Below are 17,822 nucleotides of genomic sequence, written 5' to 3'. Positions count from 1 at the left end.
AGTCCAGAGATTGCCTCTGGTGATGCTCCAAATACACTGAAAAAAATAAAGCTCCTTTGCTGAACTTCATGTTAACATTTCATGCAGGTCTCCTTCTCAGGCAGGGGAGGCTCTTTCAGGATGAAACGTCTATGTCTGAAGAACACACACAGAGAGAGAGAGAGTAAAATCGGAACTTTGGCTATTTGGAAAAGAAAAATTTGAAATTGCAAATGACATTCCCACCAGGACACTTTAAAAAAAACAACAACCACCGTGTGGGACTGATGACTAAAACGAAGGCCACCTTAGAACAAGCCAAGTGAGAAGCCCACCTGTGTTTCACGTCCTTTAGTTACAGTCGCTCAACTCAGTGGGATGACTTGACCCATGTGTGTCAAAGAGAAACAGACGGAGCTTGACATTTTATGCCTCAGCAGTCCAAAGAGGAACAACAACAACAAAACTGTTGCCTGTAAAAGGCAGCTGCTCTTTTACCGCTTCCCCACCCCTCTATCTAGCCTGCGCCAGGAGAGGCGAGTGACAGAGAGGAATGAGGATGACGGAGAGGGGGTAGGAGTGTGTGCAGAAGAAGGGGAACTTCAAAACAGAAGTTTATAGGGCTGAACTTTGCTTGGAACTGCTGAGCGACGGCAGGGCTGCTCTCTTCCATGGTAGGCGATAAATTTGGCAAATTAATTAAGGAGGCAAAGGAGGCAGTAGGCGTTTCACCTCCTCTCCAGCAAAGGATGGTGTGTAGGGGGGGAGCGTTTCACTAGCTCAGCAAGTTGGCGTTTCTCTAATCCTCGGCAAAGATCCTGCTGCTAGAGCGATTATTCCATGGCAATGAGCTGCTTCGAGGAGGAAATTCTCATTACGGTCTTTGGAGCGGCCGGGGAGGGGCGACTGTCACTCAGCCGCTCTGGAAAACAGAGGGATGAGCCTTGAGCATCCCCGGGCTCCAGTGCATGAGCTGTGTTACTGTTTCTAGGTCAGCCTGGTGGGGTGGGACTTGAAGCCGGCAGAGGCAACATTCTGGCCATGGCAGCTCCTGCCTCCCTGCGGGACGGGTGTGCTATGGGTGTCCGGTCTCTGCTTTGCTTCTCTTTGGAGTGTTGGCCTGGGTTGTAAAAGGGAGCGGGGGGGGGGAGTGGCAGTTTCAATGCAAAAATCAATCTGGAACATGCAGTGAACTGATTCCCTTGCCCTGAATGTGCTGAACGGAACATGTAAAACAATGGAATTATTTCCATGGTGATGGGGGGGGGAAGCAAACCCAGGTGTTTAAAAATAGCCTAGCGAAGGTAACGGAGCTGTGGACTAATACATCCACGTTCTTTGTTTCGATTCTTGAATGGCTAACGGCTCTAGAGCGACTAGTCTGATAATGGCGGGGGCGGTGGAGAATGACTGGCTGGCAATCGGAGATGGAGCCTTTCACCTCTACATCACCAGCTCACATCCAAGCCAGGTTAGGAGGGGCCATCTCTCACACCTCTGAAACGAATGGCTGGCTCCCAGCCTGCTGTCCACTTCCCACTGCAACATGGCGCAGCCGCAGCACAGAGGTGAAGGAACGGTGGGTCAGGAAGACTAGATTTAATCATGGATTTCTACAGAAAAGTGCCGTCTTGTTGGTTGTTATAACCTTAATACATATTCTGCACAACTCAGAGATAGATGAGACCCAAACTGGGTCTCTTTTGCGGCCTGCTGCTATTATAGGTTTTCCCTTCTAGTGAGAGAATGGTAGGTCTCAAATCAATGAAGGCTACACTCAAAGACCTCAAGACTTTTGGAATATGCTGCTCAAAGAGTTTCACTTTTGTTTCTACGGCCTGTCCCTCCCTCCTCACATTTATCTCCAGCCTTCTCCTTGTCCAGATCTATCCACCCCCAACAATCTTCTATTCACTGAACTTTTTGAAACTTTGCACTTTTAGAGAGTGTTAAGGGACTGACTGTGTGTACATAAGGACAATAGGGTTAAGGTCTGTTATTTCTCAGCTCTATATATTATTTATTTAAAAACATTTTTGCTGTTAACAAGCATGTTATCTCTGGAGACACAAATCCAGTCTGAGAACTGCAAAACTAAGCATCTCTGATGGTATCTTCTAGACTGAGCACTGAGTCCCCTTGGGTAGATAGAAAGATTAACCCAAATAATCTATACAGAAGCCCCTGGAACCCCATAAAATTGGGTCCCTAATCCATGACTATTGGAACTTTTCTTACACATGACATGAATAGATTGTCTCATACCATAGAATTAGAATTGGTAATCCCTATTCTATGATGAGATATTTTTGAGCTATAATTTATCTTTAGATAGTTTTTTTCCTCAAAGAGCATTTTATCAAAAAAATCCGATTTAAATAAAAAAAATCCTTAAAAATTAAAAAAAAAATAAAAAAATCATTGATTTTATCCACCCTGGCCCGTTTCCGGCCCCAGGTAGCGTCCCCTCTAGGACAGCTCTGAGATGCGCTGGTTGGCCTGCTCCCCATCCTGCAGGCACAGAGAAGCCCCCATTCTTTGAGGATCTCAGTCCAGCTCCTTCCACCAGCGCTCATAGTATAAACAGAAACCAAGGGTGATGGGCAGGCAGCTGTCAATTCCCTAGTCGTACTGCAGATCCCAGGAAGGGGCCCTGCGTTCTCCAATCACCAGCTGTTTTCCTACATGCACTCTAGGTCAGTGGTTTTCAAACTTTTTTTCCTGGGGACCCAGTTGAAGAAAATTATTGATGCCTGTGACCCAACGAAGCTGGGATTGAGGGGTTTGGGGTGTGGGGATGAGGGCTGTGGGGTGGGGCTGGGAATGAGGGGTTCAGGGTGTGGGAGGGGGCTCTGGGCTGGAGCAGAGGGTTGGGGTGCAGGAGGAGGTCAGGGTTCTGGGCTAGGGGTGCAGGCTGTGGGGTGGACCTGGGCATGAGGGGTTTGAGGTGCATGAGGGACTTCAGGTTTGGAGTGGCTCAGGGCTGGGTCAGGGGATCGGGGCGTGGGCTTACCTCTGTCAGCTTCGGGTCAGCATTGCAGCTGGGGTGCTAAGGCAGGCTTCCCCTCTGTCCTGGCACCGCAGACCACGTTGCTCCCTGGAAGCAGGCAGCAGTAGGTCTGGCTCCTAGACAGAGGCGCGCAAGTGGCTCCACGTGGCTCTCACCCGCAGGCACCCCCCCCAGCTCCCATTGGCCGTTTCCTGGCCAATGGGAATGCGGAGCCGGTGCTGGGGGTGGGGGCAACGTGCGGAACCCCGTGATTCACCCCCTCACCCCCACACCTAGGAGCCGGACCTGCTGCTGGCCGCTTCCAGGGCGGAGCGCGGTGTCAGAACAGGTAGTCACTAGCCTGCCTTAGCCAGGCAGCAACACCAATGGGACTTTTAATGGCCTGGTCGGCGATGCTGACCAGAGCTGCTACAACCCATGCCTTACGTTCCGTGACCCAGTACTGGGTTGCAACCCGCAGTTTGAAAACCACTGCTCTAGGTAGAATTACGTCCGCCGGGTTACAGCGCCGTTTTTATGAGTCCCTGAAATGTCTCAGCCCAGCAGAAATCCAGCTTGTCGATATTAAAATTAATACTTGCATCAGTGTACAGATACCAGAGTTGCTCTCCTCTTCCCAGCGATGTCACAGACACGCTGCTAGACTCCGGCTTTGCAGAAAGCCCGATGATGCCCCAAACCAGGACACGACCCTCTTCTACTAATGTTCCCCAATCTCAACTGCCTGACGAGGTCTCAAAACAGAAGCACTAGGAGAAGAACTTTATCTAGAGAAAAGTATCTGCTTGGCTCAGTAGCATTTACCTCCAGTGGACAGAAGTTGGCAACTGGAAAGATGCTGCTCAGAACTGGCCTCCTGGTTGGCAGTCTTAGAATCATAGAATATCAGGGGTTAGAAGGCATCTCATGACATCATCTACTCCACCCCCCTACCCCAGATTTTTTTTTTTAAAATCCCTCAATGGTCCCCTCAAGGATTGAGCTCACAACCCTGGGTTTAGTAGGCTGATGCTCAAACCACCGAACTATCCCTGCCACCCATCTTAGCAGAGATGCCATGGAGACTGAGCAGCCCTCTAGGAGGAGCTGGAAGGGGGACATTTGAGCACTGGCCACCATCTTGACTGACACACCAGGCACGGAACCAAGGACCTCCAGAGCTACAGGCATGAGTCTCTACAGTGCAAGAGCTGTAACGGAGTCACATCCTCTGTGGATCTGCATGGGGTGAGAGGGTGTAATATATAGCGACCAGCGGATTTCACTCGATGAGCCATTATTCCCTGTGCTATGCCTGTTCTGCAACTGGAGAGGTGCTTTCATTTCCCAGGGCTGTTGTTCCAGTACCTTTCACCAGGACTAAAATGATGCACACACTCAACAAAAATATTAAAGGATGGGAGGTTACAGTCTCTCTCCTCCCACATCAGCCGTCACTACACCCTCGCAAGGCTGGGCAATACCACTATCTCCATTTTACAGATGGGGAAACTTCTCCAACACTTGGCCAAATGGTCAGCCATAGTGATCGTTTGCCATTTGGTCTGTTCCTGTGCAGCTGCAAGGGCTTGACGGGCCAAGAGTCCAACGTCAGGACAGACCTGATGCACCTATGTAATCAGGTCTGCCTCTGGGTCACCTCCACCCCTCTGGAATTTTATCGCAGATGTTACAAGCCACCCGGAGAATGGCGTTCGCGGGAACGTGTCGCGGCATTCTGGCGACGTGTCTAAAATGCATAAGGTGTCCTCTGTGGACAGTGACCCTGGGAGCCTGTAGGTCAGAGCGACCGTAAACGTCTGGATTATGAATGATGTCGTTCCATTTTATGCCCCATTATACGACGTTGGCATTTTGTGTGGAAAGCCTCCAGCTTTGCCCAGTTTGAGTGTCCACGTTTCACAATCGTACGGCTCCTGAACTGGGTTGTCGTGCCGAGATGAGGTTGATTGCATATTCGTTGCGAATGACCCATGGCAGACGCTGTGACGCCAATCTGGTGACGAATCCCCATGTGAGAGCTGGAGGGACTGATGAGTATAGAACTCAAATAGTAACAGCTGGAGACTGCTTTGACACTTTCATTATTCAAGGAGATTGGAGTCGCAGGGGGCCCTGGTTCTAGCTTTTGCAGCTTTGTCTTTGGCCACCAAACATGGAGGCCGACCTTGGCTGACTCCTCCTCCATTTGCCGGAACGCTGCAGGAAACCTGTCATGGCTCTGTACTAGAACAACGTCATCAGCATAGTCAAGGTCTAAGAGCGAGAGATCACTGATCTTAATGCCTATGGACCTGATGGAATGCTGCCTTAGGAAATCCACTGCCTGACAAAAGACCGCAGGGGCCCAGCCCTTCCTGACATCAGATACTGATTTAAAAGGTGCCGACATCTGATTCCCGAGAGGTAAACGAGCAGTGGTTCCGTTATGCAGCTTGCTAATCAAGTCCAGCAGAATGGCTGGGACACCTACATCCTTTAAGGCCTTCCATAGCGTGACTCAGTCAATGAATCAAACGTAGCCTTGAGATTGACCTACACCACATGCAGGGGCTTCTTGAACTCACTGTGTATCTCCGAAAATGAGCGGAGGGCCGAAATGGCATCTAATGTGGACCTGTTCCACATAAAGCCTATCTTCCGATGCAGCAGGGGCTCCAAATGTGCCAGCAGAACATGCACAAACACCTACCGTGGCGTGGACAACAAGGTGATCAGCCTGTAGCGCTTATATTCCAAGGTAAGAGATGGGGAAACTGAGGCACACAAAAGGCAGTGATGTACAGAAAGTCACACTGCAAGTAAATGGCAGTGCAGGGAATCAGGCCCAGGTCTCCTGACCCTTAAGTCCCAAGCTGTTTCCATTTGACCTAGCTGATTGGCCGATGAACGTTATGAGCAGTGTTCTTATTGGATGGTAGTGCCAGGGCTTGAAACTCTTTAATCACATCTCCGCACGCAGGCACCGTTTTTCCCATTTCCCTGGAGGTGCTCGAACCCACTCCACTCCTTCCCCCAAGGCCTCTTCCTGTCCCCGCTTGCCGCTTCCTGCCACATTTCACCCCCTCCCTCAAGTGTGCCCACCCTCGCTCTGCCTCCTTCCCCCAGTGCCTCCTATAGGCCACTGAACAGCTGATCCACGGTGGGTGAGGGGCACTGGGGGTGGGGAGGGCTGACTGGTGGGGCCCGCTGGCGGGTGCTAAGCACCCACTATTTTTGGAGCACCCACAGAGTCAGCACCTATGTCTCCACATGCCATATCAATACGCCCACAAGAGGGAAAACTAATCTTACTAATTATCTAAGAAGTTTAATTATTTAATTAATATTCCCACTTGACAGCCTTTTAGATCTTGTGGGAACTCCAGGCCTGGGGCAGCGATTCAGACACTGTCATTGGAAAGATACGGATCTGTTCTTCCCTGAATTATTTTCCTACGAAAAGGCGCCTCATTTGAAAGACGTTTTCCTTTCCTTTTCCCTTTTCACACAACCAGGCCCCCCTGTAATTACAATGGGATGCTCTAGGGCGTGTGTTGTTTATTGTGTAACAATGACACACCCGCATGGCTCCAGCCTTCTGCTTCACAACTTGCTGCAGCCTGTCATTATTGCAACAGCGCACAGGTCCCATCGTGCCTCATGGCTTTAGCTTGAAAGTGCAGAGGGTGGCAAGATTGGGCCCACGGGGTAAGAAAAGGGTCCAACTAGCCTTCGTTAATTTTAACAATGATCATTCGATATACATTCAATGCGCACAAGAACATCTAGTGTAGCTGGGAGCTCTATACTGTACCAATTTAATGCCATATATGGGTTTTCACCATCACTATAGTGCTTGGGCACCTCACAGACCAATGAAATACTCCTCCCAACGCCCCCCTGAAGCGGTTGGCTCCATTTTGCAGATGTGGAAACCGAGGCACAAAGGGGTTAAATGACTTGCCCACGGTCACACAGGAAGTGTATGGCAGAGATAGAAATAGAAGCCACCTCTCTCTCCGTCCAATGCTGTCATCCCAGAACCATCAGCATTGCAACACCTTGCGCCGGGTATCTCTTGGTGTTGCAGGTTGCAATGAATGTAGGGAGCGTGTGAGCAAGAGCACTGCCCACTACTGGACAGAGTGCCAGACGTGTTCCAATGTGTGTTTTACGTCACCCTCTAGTGGCTGCAGCCAATACAAGAGACATGTCCTAATTTATCTGCACATGCCTGACCTCCAGTAGTAAGGGGTCATAGGTTTGGAGCAGAAGGTCATATGCAAGGACAGCACTCAGGGCTGAAGGCCATGTGGCTGGAGGCAGTTCAGTAACTGAGGGCCACAAAGTCCTACAGAATTGCCATGAGGACCACTCGAGAAATGAGCGAGAACCCCAAATGCACAAATAAACACACATTTTTTTGATGTGCTACCAGTATGTCTCACCTCTCCCCTGCATAGTCAGACTTCTGAATAACCAAACACACTTGGCATCACCCTAGCATACGGGTTCTACCGGGCGTGGTTTGGCTTCTGTGACATGCTGGAGGACTCCTGTACGATATGCCTTCTGGTGGATGGCTGCATCATATACAGTGATAAGAAACCCAAGTGTGAGGCATTGGGGCCAATGCAGATATTTTAAATGCCAGCAGTAGACCTTGAAAGCGAACTGGACTTCACCAAGTGATCCACATCCAAGTTAAAGGAGCAGTGCTGATATGAGTCCCACCCACTCTTCCATGGCTGGGGCTGTGACATGGGACTTCCTAGGGGCCTGCACAGAGCATTAAGGGAGAAGAGAATGGTCTTCAGAGCTCCATGTGGGACATTAAGAACGTGGTGCATGAAGGACATCCACCAGGAGGCAGGGCCACTAGAAGATATGATTGGTGGAGGGAGGAGGCCAATGAGAGAAAGATAGTGTTGAGGAAGAGATATTCCAGTCCAATCACTTTTTAAGGCTGCAATATAGCACATCTTCCCACATTAGATGTGTTTTTCTTTTCAGTATTTAATCTGTCTTTTATATTGTTACCTAAAATAGAGTAAATATTTGATTCCACTTTTAAGAAGATGTTTGTCGTGACAAAAAATACTCTCTAAAAAGAATGAAAAATTGTTGATTTTGTCAAAACTTCTTGCTGTCTGCAAATAAAGGCTGATGTTTATTATTTGTATTATTGACATTTTTCATCTACCAAAACCTGCAGTTCCAACAAATTAGTAATTTTGATAAGCGTCAATAGTTCCCAAACATTTATTTACAAAAAAAATCTGCAAAAAAATTGGCTCAGTTTGGAGCCTCTGAATGACCAAAACAATAAAAAATCAACATTTTTCAGAAAACTAGTTATTCATTTCCCCCCACCTGCTCCAGATGAAACACTTGAAAGTGCTTGAAGCTGGGGAGAAAAGCCTTTCCAGCGACGGAGGTCATGAAAATATAACTTGGAAAGTTTCTCACACTGGGTCCATGTTTAGTGATCAACACAACGCAGCGCTTGTTAATAGACAGATGGAGAACATCCAGTAATAATAATAATGAATAATAATACACACCACACACTCACGGGTTGTTGATATCCAGCTGATAAACTGCACGAGCTGTTCAGGCCAGGGACTGTATCATCGTGTTTTGGGTCAGTGTCGAGAAAGCAATACAAAGAATAATGATTAATAGTTTAGCATGCACCTTTGACTGCCTCACCTGCACTCTGCCCATCAATTCATCTCTGCTGGCCCTATTTCTAGCATTCCAAACCTCCCGGTAGCTTCAAGCAAACAGAGAACTCTCGCCTGCTTTCCTCACCAAACATGGGATTTTGCACAGTTATAATGTGCAGATTGGACAGCTTCCCTTCACTGGAAGAGCAGGCGAATGCTTGGGCCCTCCCATGTACGATTCATTTTGTGCAAACACAACACTCCCATTGGTGATCTTGCAACACACTCCCTGCAGAGGCTGCCACCAGTGAAACTCAACCACACGAACGCCTGTGCAAAGCAGAGGCAAAAGGAGCTTGCTGGTGGCCACAGCAAATACCAAATGGAAACTCAGATTGGTGGCAGTTTGCTGGTTCTGTTTGGCCAGCTCCAGTAATTACCAAGATGTGAGAGATGAACAGAAATGAGCAGTCTGGGTTCTCCTTCTACTCACACCTGTTCTATGCTGGCATGACTTCAGTGGAGATATTCCTGATCTGCAGGGATGGAAGAGGGGAATCCAGCTCCTAGTCCAGTCTCTGGGGGCAGGATTGTTCTAGAGGCTGGCACATTTTTTCCCACTGTTTGGCCCAGTGTGTTTTTAACTAACATGGCTTATGTCATTTCACTGCTTCAAATATTTTAAGAAGCTGTCCCTTCTCTCCCCACAGCCAGGGACAAGCCTGATTGTTGATAGTGGGGAGGCATAATTTACAGATTCTGGTAGTATGCAGCAGGGTTCAGGGCAGGGCATATAAACCCTGGCAGAAATCTGGAAGGGGGGGGGCATGTGACCCTGCCTGACACCCTCCCCTCGCGTTGCCTCTGTCCACAGCCAGTAGTAAGCCTAAATTTTTCCCCTTCTTGATTTCTTCCCACCACTTGTAGTTATACTTCTACATCCAAAATAATTCATCCCCTTCCTTGCTGTTAACATGCTTTGAATACTTGCATAGTATTATCATGTCTTCGCCAAGCTCTGTTAGGCCCTGGTCCTGCAAATATTTACCAGCATGCTTAAAATTAAGAATGTGCATAAGCCTTTGCAGGATTGGGGATTCAAAGGAGGGTGCTTGAAATTGAGCGGCAGCTGGGCGCCTAGCTCCTTTAGACTTATTTGAAAATCCTTAGTCTCCTCTCATAATTCAGTCTCTCCAGCTCCTTGTTCATTACTGTCATTCTTCTCTTAATAAGCCCCTCGGGTTTGTCAATATCCCTCTGCTGAGGAGGTGCCTGGTCCAGCAGTGCTCCGCTCTCTCTGGAGATAGGTAGTTAGTAGATAAAGTGCCAGTAGATGGCGCTGAAGAATATGCAGCATAGATGCTGGGGGTTGTAACACCATAAAACTTGTGCAAATGGCTTCTCTGGCTGCAGTTTGCCCCAGCTTTTCTCCAGGCTGCATACCGTGTGCTAGATGCAATCCGACTGGCAACAGTATTATGCCTAGAAAGTGTTCTATTGCCTGCCTGTTCCATGATGTGATGCCTCGGCGCAGCCGCCTCCTCCCACAGCAGACGTACGTTGCATTGGCTGTCCATGGGTCCCTTTCAGCCATTGCTGCTTTCCAAGACCCTTCAGCCCACCACATTTCAGATGATTACGGGTGAAGATGCAGACCTGCCATTTACCACTTTGACCATTATTTATGGCACTTACCATAATTCCTGTCCACATAAGAATGGTCAGACAAGGTCAGACCAATGATCCATCTAGCCCAGTATCCTCTCTTCTGACAATGGCCCATGCCAGGTGCCCCAGAGGGAATGAATAGAACAGGGCAATTTATTGAGTGATCCATCCCCTGCCGTCCAGTTCCAGCTTCTGGCAGTCAGAGGCTTAAGGACACCCAGAGCATGGGGGTGGTTCCTGACCATCTTGCCTAATAGACATTGATGGACCTGTCCTCCATGAACCTGTCTAGTTCTTTTTTGGATCTAGTTATGCTTTTGGCCTTCACAGCATCCCCGGGCAATGAGTTCCACAGGCTGACTGTGTGGTGTGTGATGAAGTACTTCCTTACGTTTGTTTTAAACCTGTGGCCTATTCATTTCATTGGGTGACCCCATCTTGTGTTCTATGAAGGGGGTAAATAACTTTTCTCTATTCACTTTCTCCACACCATTCCTGATTTCACAGACCTCTATCATATCCCCCATTAGTCATCTCTTTCCTAAGATAAAAAGTCCCAGTCTTTTTAATCTCTCCTATAAAGCTGTTCCATACCCCAATCATCTTTCTTGCCCTTCTCTAAACTGTTTCCAATTCTAGCTTACCTTGTTTGAAATGGGGTGACCAGAACTGCTTGCAATATTCAAGGTGTGGGTGTACCATGGATTTATACAGTGGCACCATGATATTTTCTAGCTTATCATTCCTTTCCTAATGGTTTCTAACATTCTGTTTACATTTTCGCCTGCCACTGTGCATTGAGCAGATATTTTCAGAGAATGATCCACAGTGACTCCAAGATCTCTTTCTTGAGTGGTAACAGCTAATTTAAACCCCATCATTTTGCATTTACCGTTGGGATTATGTTTTCCAGTGTGCATTACTTTGCATTTATCAGCACTGACTTTCATCTGCCATGTTGTTGCCCCGTCACCCAGTTTTGTGAGATCCCTTTGTAACTCTTTGCAGTCAGCTTTAGACTTAACTATCTTGAGTAATTTTGTATTGTCTGCAAATGTTTCCACCTCAGTGTTTACCCCTTTCTTGTGAATATGTTCAACAGCCCTGGTCCCAGTACAGATCCCTGGGGAACTCTACTATTTACCTCTCTCCATTGTGAAATTTATGTAGTCTTACCCTTTTTTCCCTATCTTTTAACTTTAATCCATGAGAGACCCTTCCCTTTTATCCCATGATGGCCTACTTTTCTTAAGAGCCTTTGGTAAGGAACCTTGTCAAAGGCTTTCTGAAAATCTAAATACACTAAATCCACTGGATCCCCCGTTTCCATGTTTGTTGACCCCCCTCAGAGAATTCTAATAGAGTAGTGAGGCATGATTTTCCTTTACAAAAGCTGTGTTGACTCTTCCCCAGTATATCATGTTCGTCTATGTGTCTATGTGTTCGTCTGATCATTCTGTTCTTTACTATAGTTTTAATCAATTTGCCTGGTACTGAAGTTTTTCTTATTGGCCTGTAATTGCCAGGATCACCTCTGGAGCCTTTTAAAAAAATGAGCGTTACATTAGCTACCCTCCAATCTTCTGGTACAGAGGTTTATTTAAGCAGTAGGTTACATACCACAGTTAGTAGTTTTGCAATTTCATATTTGAGTGCCTTCAGAACTCTTGGGTGAATACCATCTGGTCCTGGGGACTTTGTACTGTTTAATTTATCAGTTTGTTCCAAAATCTCCTCTACTGACATCTCAGTCTGGGGCAGTTTCTCAGATTTGTCTCCTAAAAAGAATGGCTCAGGTTTGGGAATCTCCCTCACATCCTCTGCAGTGATAACTGATGAAAAGAATTCATTCAGCTTCTCCACAAAGGCCTCATCTTCCTTGATTTGATTTAGTACCTTAATCGTCCAGTAGCCCCACTGTTTGTTTGGCAGGCTTCCTGCTTCTGGTGTACATAAAAAACTTTTTGCTGTTAGTTTTTGTATCTTTAGCTAGTTCGTCTTCAAATTCTTTATTGGCCAGCGTCATTATACTTTTACGCTTTATTTGCCAGGTATGCTCCTTTCCATTTTCCTCAGTAGGATTTGACTTCCAGTTTTTAAAGGATGTCTTTTTTTCTCTAACTGACTCTTTTATTCTGTTCTTTAGCCATGGTGGCATATTTTTGGTCCTCTTACTGTTTATTTTTATTTGGGGTGTACATTTAAATTGAGCCTCTATTACAGTGTTTTAAAAAAAAATTCCATGCAGCTTGCAGACATTTCACTCTTGTGACTGTTTCTTTTAATTTCCATTTAAATAGCCTCCTCATTTTTGTGTAGTTTCCCTTTCTGAAGTTAGATGCTACAGTGGTGGGTTTCTTTGGTATTTCCCCTCTACAGCGATGTTAAATGTAATTATATTATGGTCACTATTACCAAGCGGTTCAGCTATATTCATCTCTTGGACCAGATCCTGTGTGTCACCTAGGACTAAATCAAGAATTGCCTCTCCCCTTGTGGGTTCCAGGACAAACTGCTCCAAGAAGAATTCATTAATGGCGTCTAGAAATTTTATCTCTGCGTTCCATCCTGAGGTGACATGTACCCAGTCAATATGGAGGTAGTTTTCTGGTTTTGTAGCCTCTCTAATCAGCCTGAGCATTTCACAATCATTGTCGCCATCCTGGTAGGTGGTCAGTAGCATATTCCTACCACTCATCACCATCATCATGTTCCTATTACACCTCTGGCGTTTAGGGCAGTGATGAAGCTTCTTCACTCCTGTCTGTTTCTGGCAAGTCTTTCAGTGGTTCCCCAGCTGTGCCCCATGTTTTTCAGCTTGGCTTCTAGAGCTCTTCGCCATGTTGTTTTCGGATGGCCTTGTTTTCACTTGCCTTCAAGTGTCCATCTTATTGCTACCTCCTGGCAATGATCATGCCCAGATCCTCCTGGCTGCACTGTGCCAGTGGATCTTGGTTAGAGATTGTTCTAGGCCAAAAGATACGGAGGATTTTTCTGAGGCAGGTTGTATGGAACGAAGACAGTTTGGACATGTCAGACTTTCTCATTCCCCAGCATGCTGCACACTATAAAGTAGTGTTGAAAGTATGCAGCTCTGATCAATCTCGAGTTTGGTTTTGGTATTGTATGTTGATGATTTCCAGACTGTATTTAAGCTTCTGAAGGTGTTCCTGGCTTTACTGATTCTGTTCCGGGTGTCCTGGCTTGCTCCACCTCCTGGCTGATGGTGCTACCCAACTACGTGAATGTTTCTACATTGGTGAGAACATGATCCTCTATCCGTACTGCTGATGGTGAGGCAATGTTAAAGGTCATGATAACTGTCTTACTGCGGTTGATTTTCAGTCCAATTTGCTGGCTGACTGCATTGAGTCGAGTTGTTTTTTCTTGGATATGGTGTTGGGTATGTGATAGGAGAGCGATATCATCTGCGAAGTCCAGGTCTTCAAGGGATTCATTCATTTCAGTCATTCACTCATTCCTACCACTGTACTCCTATTATTCAAGGGTGGAATTTCTATCCCTAGAGATCCTATGGTGCAGTTTGGTACACAGAATAGAGAACCATCACAAACCACATTTAAGCGGTTATATCGGTAAATGACAAGGCTGCAAGGGTGCCGAATGGATTAGCTGTGCTTTTCCAAGCTCGTTCACTTTGTCATTTTTTCATTTAAGAAGGTAATAAACAAGCTGCCCTGACTTAATACCAATCCCGGTGACACCAAATCATTCCTTCCGCAACTCAGCACTTTGCTGCTTTTTGCTACCTTGGATTTACGTCCTTTGAGCCAGTGTTCCATCCATGCCCCAGTATTTATACTCAAGCTGGTCTGAATTAATTGTCAGAGTAAGATTGTATGAAACACTGTATCAAATTCTTTACTAGGCTCCAAACATACTACCCACTCATATTTTTAAAATTCTATACTAAAAAAGCAAACCAAAAAATAACCATCTCACCAGATTTATAAAGCCCTGGCCATTCACTGAATGTTTCTATTATTCTCTAGATGGCTGGCAATTTTTCTCTCACGGTATTTGCTCCATTATTTATCAGGGTCAACATTTAGATTTATACGACAGTAATTGCCAGGATCACTTTGCTTGGCTTGTTTGAAAGCTGATATCACATTTGTTTTCCTTTGATCTCTTCCCGCCGTGCAATCATGCAGGATTTTTCAGAAATGACTGTCACTTTCATGAGTTCATTCCCATAGTCCCTGCCCCAGCAAAGCACTTAAGCATGTCATGTGCTCGACTTTAATGTTAGTAGCTCCACAGACGTCAGTGGGACTGTTCTCATGTTTGAAATTAAGCACGTGTTGACATGCCTTCCTGGATTGGGGCCCCAGCCCTCCAGGATGCAAAGCACCAAGGCTAGTGGATTTGTAGCTCTTTGGTTTTCCAACAAGTTCTCTCCCAACAGCTCTATTAGTGTTGTAAGAGATGCTGCTAAAGGGATTGTCATAGTCTAGATCAGCTTCAGGAGATTAATCCTGGTATGTTAAAGAGTTCAATAAATATTGACTCCCTAAGAATACGTGCCTGAAACAAGCATCCCCAGAATAAATATTCCCTGTCTCCATTTCACACTCTACTGTGATGCTAGTGCATCTTAGCTGGGGCTGCCAGTTTTCCCAGGCGACTGGAAAGCAGCGTAATGTTTGAATGCATGACAGAGATGGGACTTGCAGAGCTGCTGGGAGGCAAGTTTACTGGCTGCTGGGCTGCTCCCTCTTGTTGGGGGTCAAGAGGTGGGGGCTGGTTCAGGCTCTTCCCCCCCCCCCACCCATCCCACACAGGAGCTAGTGCAGCAATTGCTAGTCTGAGTGCATGACTAGTCCTTCATTCCTCAGCCCTGCTTCAGGGGCACCTGCAGGAGGTCAGAGCTGAGAGCTACCTCCCACTCTGCTAGTCCCTAGGTGGGATCCCTCATAAGGTCACAATCTCTGCAGTGTGTTCTGCTATAGCGCATTCCATTCTCATTATCTAACTAACCCTTGTGACATCCCCAGGAAGCAGGTGAGGGGTTCATAGAGAATCACTGAAATTGCAGCTACCTCTGGGGTGGACCACAGTGGCTGTTTACCAGCATCCAGCAACCATACACAGCAGGGAAGAATTCCACAAGCAGCCAAAAGGGCAGGGGGAATGTAGGCATGCACATGCCATGAGCAGAGGTGGAAGGGTAACAACAGACAGCATGAGGGAGTGATGGGGACCCCGAATACACAGCTTAACACCTTGTCACTGACAATTTGCAGTGAAATTAAGCTCAGTCAAACCAGGGTCATGAGTCCTCTGGGATGAAACTGACTCTGGTGCAGAGGTCTGACTCAAGACTTATGCTCCATTACACCCCGTGGCCCTGGTGGGACATAACTGGTGCATGGGCCTTTGCACAGGGGACTGTTTTACCCACCCTGCAGCAAGTCTCGTTCAGGCTGCACACAGAGCCCTAAAGCGCTGCTGTCACCTCTGCTTGCTTCTCGGCCAGCCGCCATCTCGACAGGGCCCTCTTGGGTTAATGCACCGGGGGTGGATGGGGGGAAAATGGAGAGCAAGTTCAGGCTTATTGGAAATAGAAATGGTTTGATTCTCACCCACCCAGGAACAGGAAAAGAAATATGGTGGGAACTGTCCGGCTAAAGTATAATAATGAAACACAAAGAACTGTACAACCAAGCCTGATCCAAAAGCCCCAGAGCCTGATCCAAAAGCCCCAGAGCCTGATCCAAAGCCCCAGAGTCACCGGAAAGACTTGTATTGACTGTGGTCAGCTTTGGATCTGGGTCTAAAACTCCAGGGATTTCTGTAATACAGATACAAAAATAACAAGTAATTAATTAATAATCCTTAATCCTACCTTGCAAAGGAAAGGATCCAACCAAAAGCTGAGTGCGTGGGTTTATCCAGTATCTGGCTCATTCAAATCCTTCAGTGAAACAAGACACTCGAATAATCATTCACTTCTTATGGCTACGATCTGCTGTGGAACCAGGTTCATTTTTACAGCCCTCCAGTGTTTAGGAGCCCTAGGAATGTAACTCCATCAGTTAACTGCCTGCCCAGGTACTGATCATTTCCCCAGACAATCAGCCATGTACATTAGCGTCCCTGCTCTGCTCTTTAAACCATCAGACAAAAGCCAACTAAGATCCAGTGGCTGGCAGCAAATAAGATGCACATTTTTAACAGTGAGGGGAACTAGCCATTGGGACAATTTACCATGGGGCATGGGAGCTTCTCCAGCGCTTGGAGGGAAACTAAGCATTGGAAAAACCTAGTGAGGGACATGGTGGTTTCTTCCATCGCTTGGTGACTTTAAATCAAGATTGGACACCTCTTTCTAAAAGACACGCTTGTGCTCAACCACAAGGAGTTGGGCTGCAGGCAGGGATCGCTGGCTGAGATCCTCTGGCCTGTGTTACACAGGAAACCAGAACAGATTGTCATAACGGTCCCTTCTGGCCATAAGATCAGTGAGCTGAATCCCCTTTTGCCCTGTAAAAAAAGCATCAACCGATCAGTTCTTAAAAGACTTTGCCACACTAGAACAAACCACTGATTCACCTAGTCCTGCATCCTGCCTCTGGAAGTAGCTAGTACCCGATGATACAGAAGAAGGTGGCAGAGGACCCATAATGCACTGGGCCCATTACCCCATACTGTATGTGGTAGGGTAGGGTTAGGGGAGAAAGCAGGATTCCTTCCTCAGCCCCACAGGTGAGGGTCTTTTTTTTAAATATCCGTGTGCTAAATTGGTGTGTAACTTGCTCTATACTGTTTGACAGCTACCATGTTTCACATTTCAGAGGTGGCTGCATCTCACTGATGAAGTGACCTCTGTATACAGTGTAATGAACTGGCCACTATGTATGTGCAGCAATGCCATCTATCAGAGAGAATCAGAATGATTCAACTGTGTGTCATGGGTCCCATACTGCTAACTATTAATGGAGATTCTCCTTTAGCTCAAGTGGCTGGGACCTGTTGTTTTGGAGAAGAGTATCTGAATTCTAATCCAGCTGCCTCTACAAACTTCTCACTGGCCCCATTGTGGAGCATAGTAATGACTAGGCTCTTTCAAGAGGACAAGCACTAGAGAAATGCAAGACACTATATAAACAAGAGGGACCATCCTTTTAACACACATGGCTGAAAATGTCATTAGAAGTCAGACCATCCAGCCCCATTTCAAAATCGCACCAGAAAATCTGTTTTTGTGACCTCTTGCAGCAGTGAGTTCCAAAGGTTGACTCTACAGTGTGAATCGCTCTAGCTACAGTGACATTGGTTTTGGTCATCAGACAGACACAATGTGAACACAGCATCTCTGCTCCTAGATCTATGGAAGCGCAGTGCAGCTAGCAGCTCTCTCATGACCCCTGTTCATCTCCCCGTATCACTTCTCTTCTTTCCAGATCTTCTTTTTTTCTCTCTTCTTCCACTCAAGGTCTGAAGGCTGCAATCACTGACTGAGGCCTTGCCTAGGCTGGAATTTAAATTGT

The sequence above is a fragment of the Gopherus evgoodei genome, chromosome 9 (assembly GCF_007399415.2).
Source record: "Gopherus evgoodei ecotype Sinaloan lineage chromosome 9, rGopEvg1_v1.p, whole genome shotgun sequence".
Lineage (NCBI taxonomy): Eukaryota > Metazoa > Chordata > Testudines > Testudinidae > Gopherus > Gopherus evgoodei.
Note: the sequence above shows the minus strand (reverse complement) of the source record.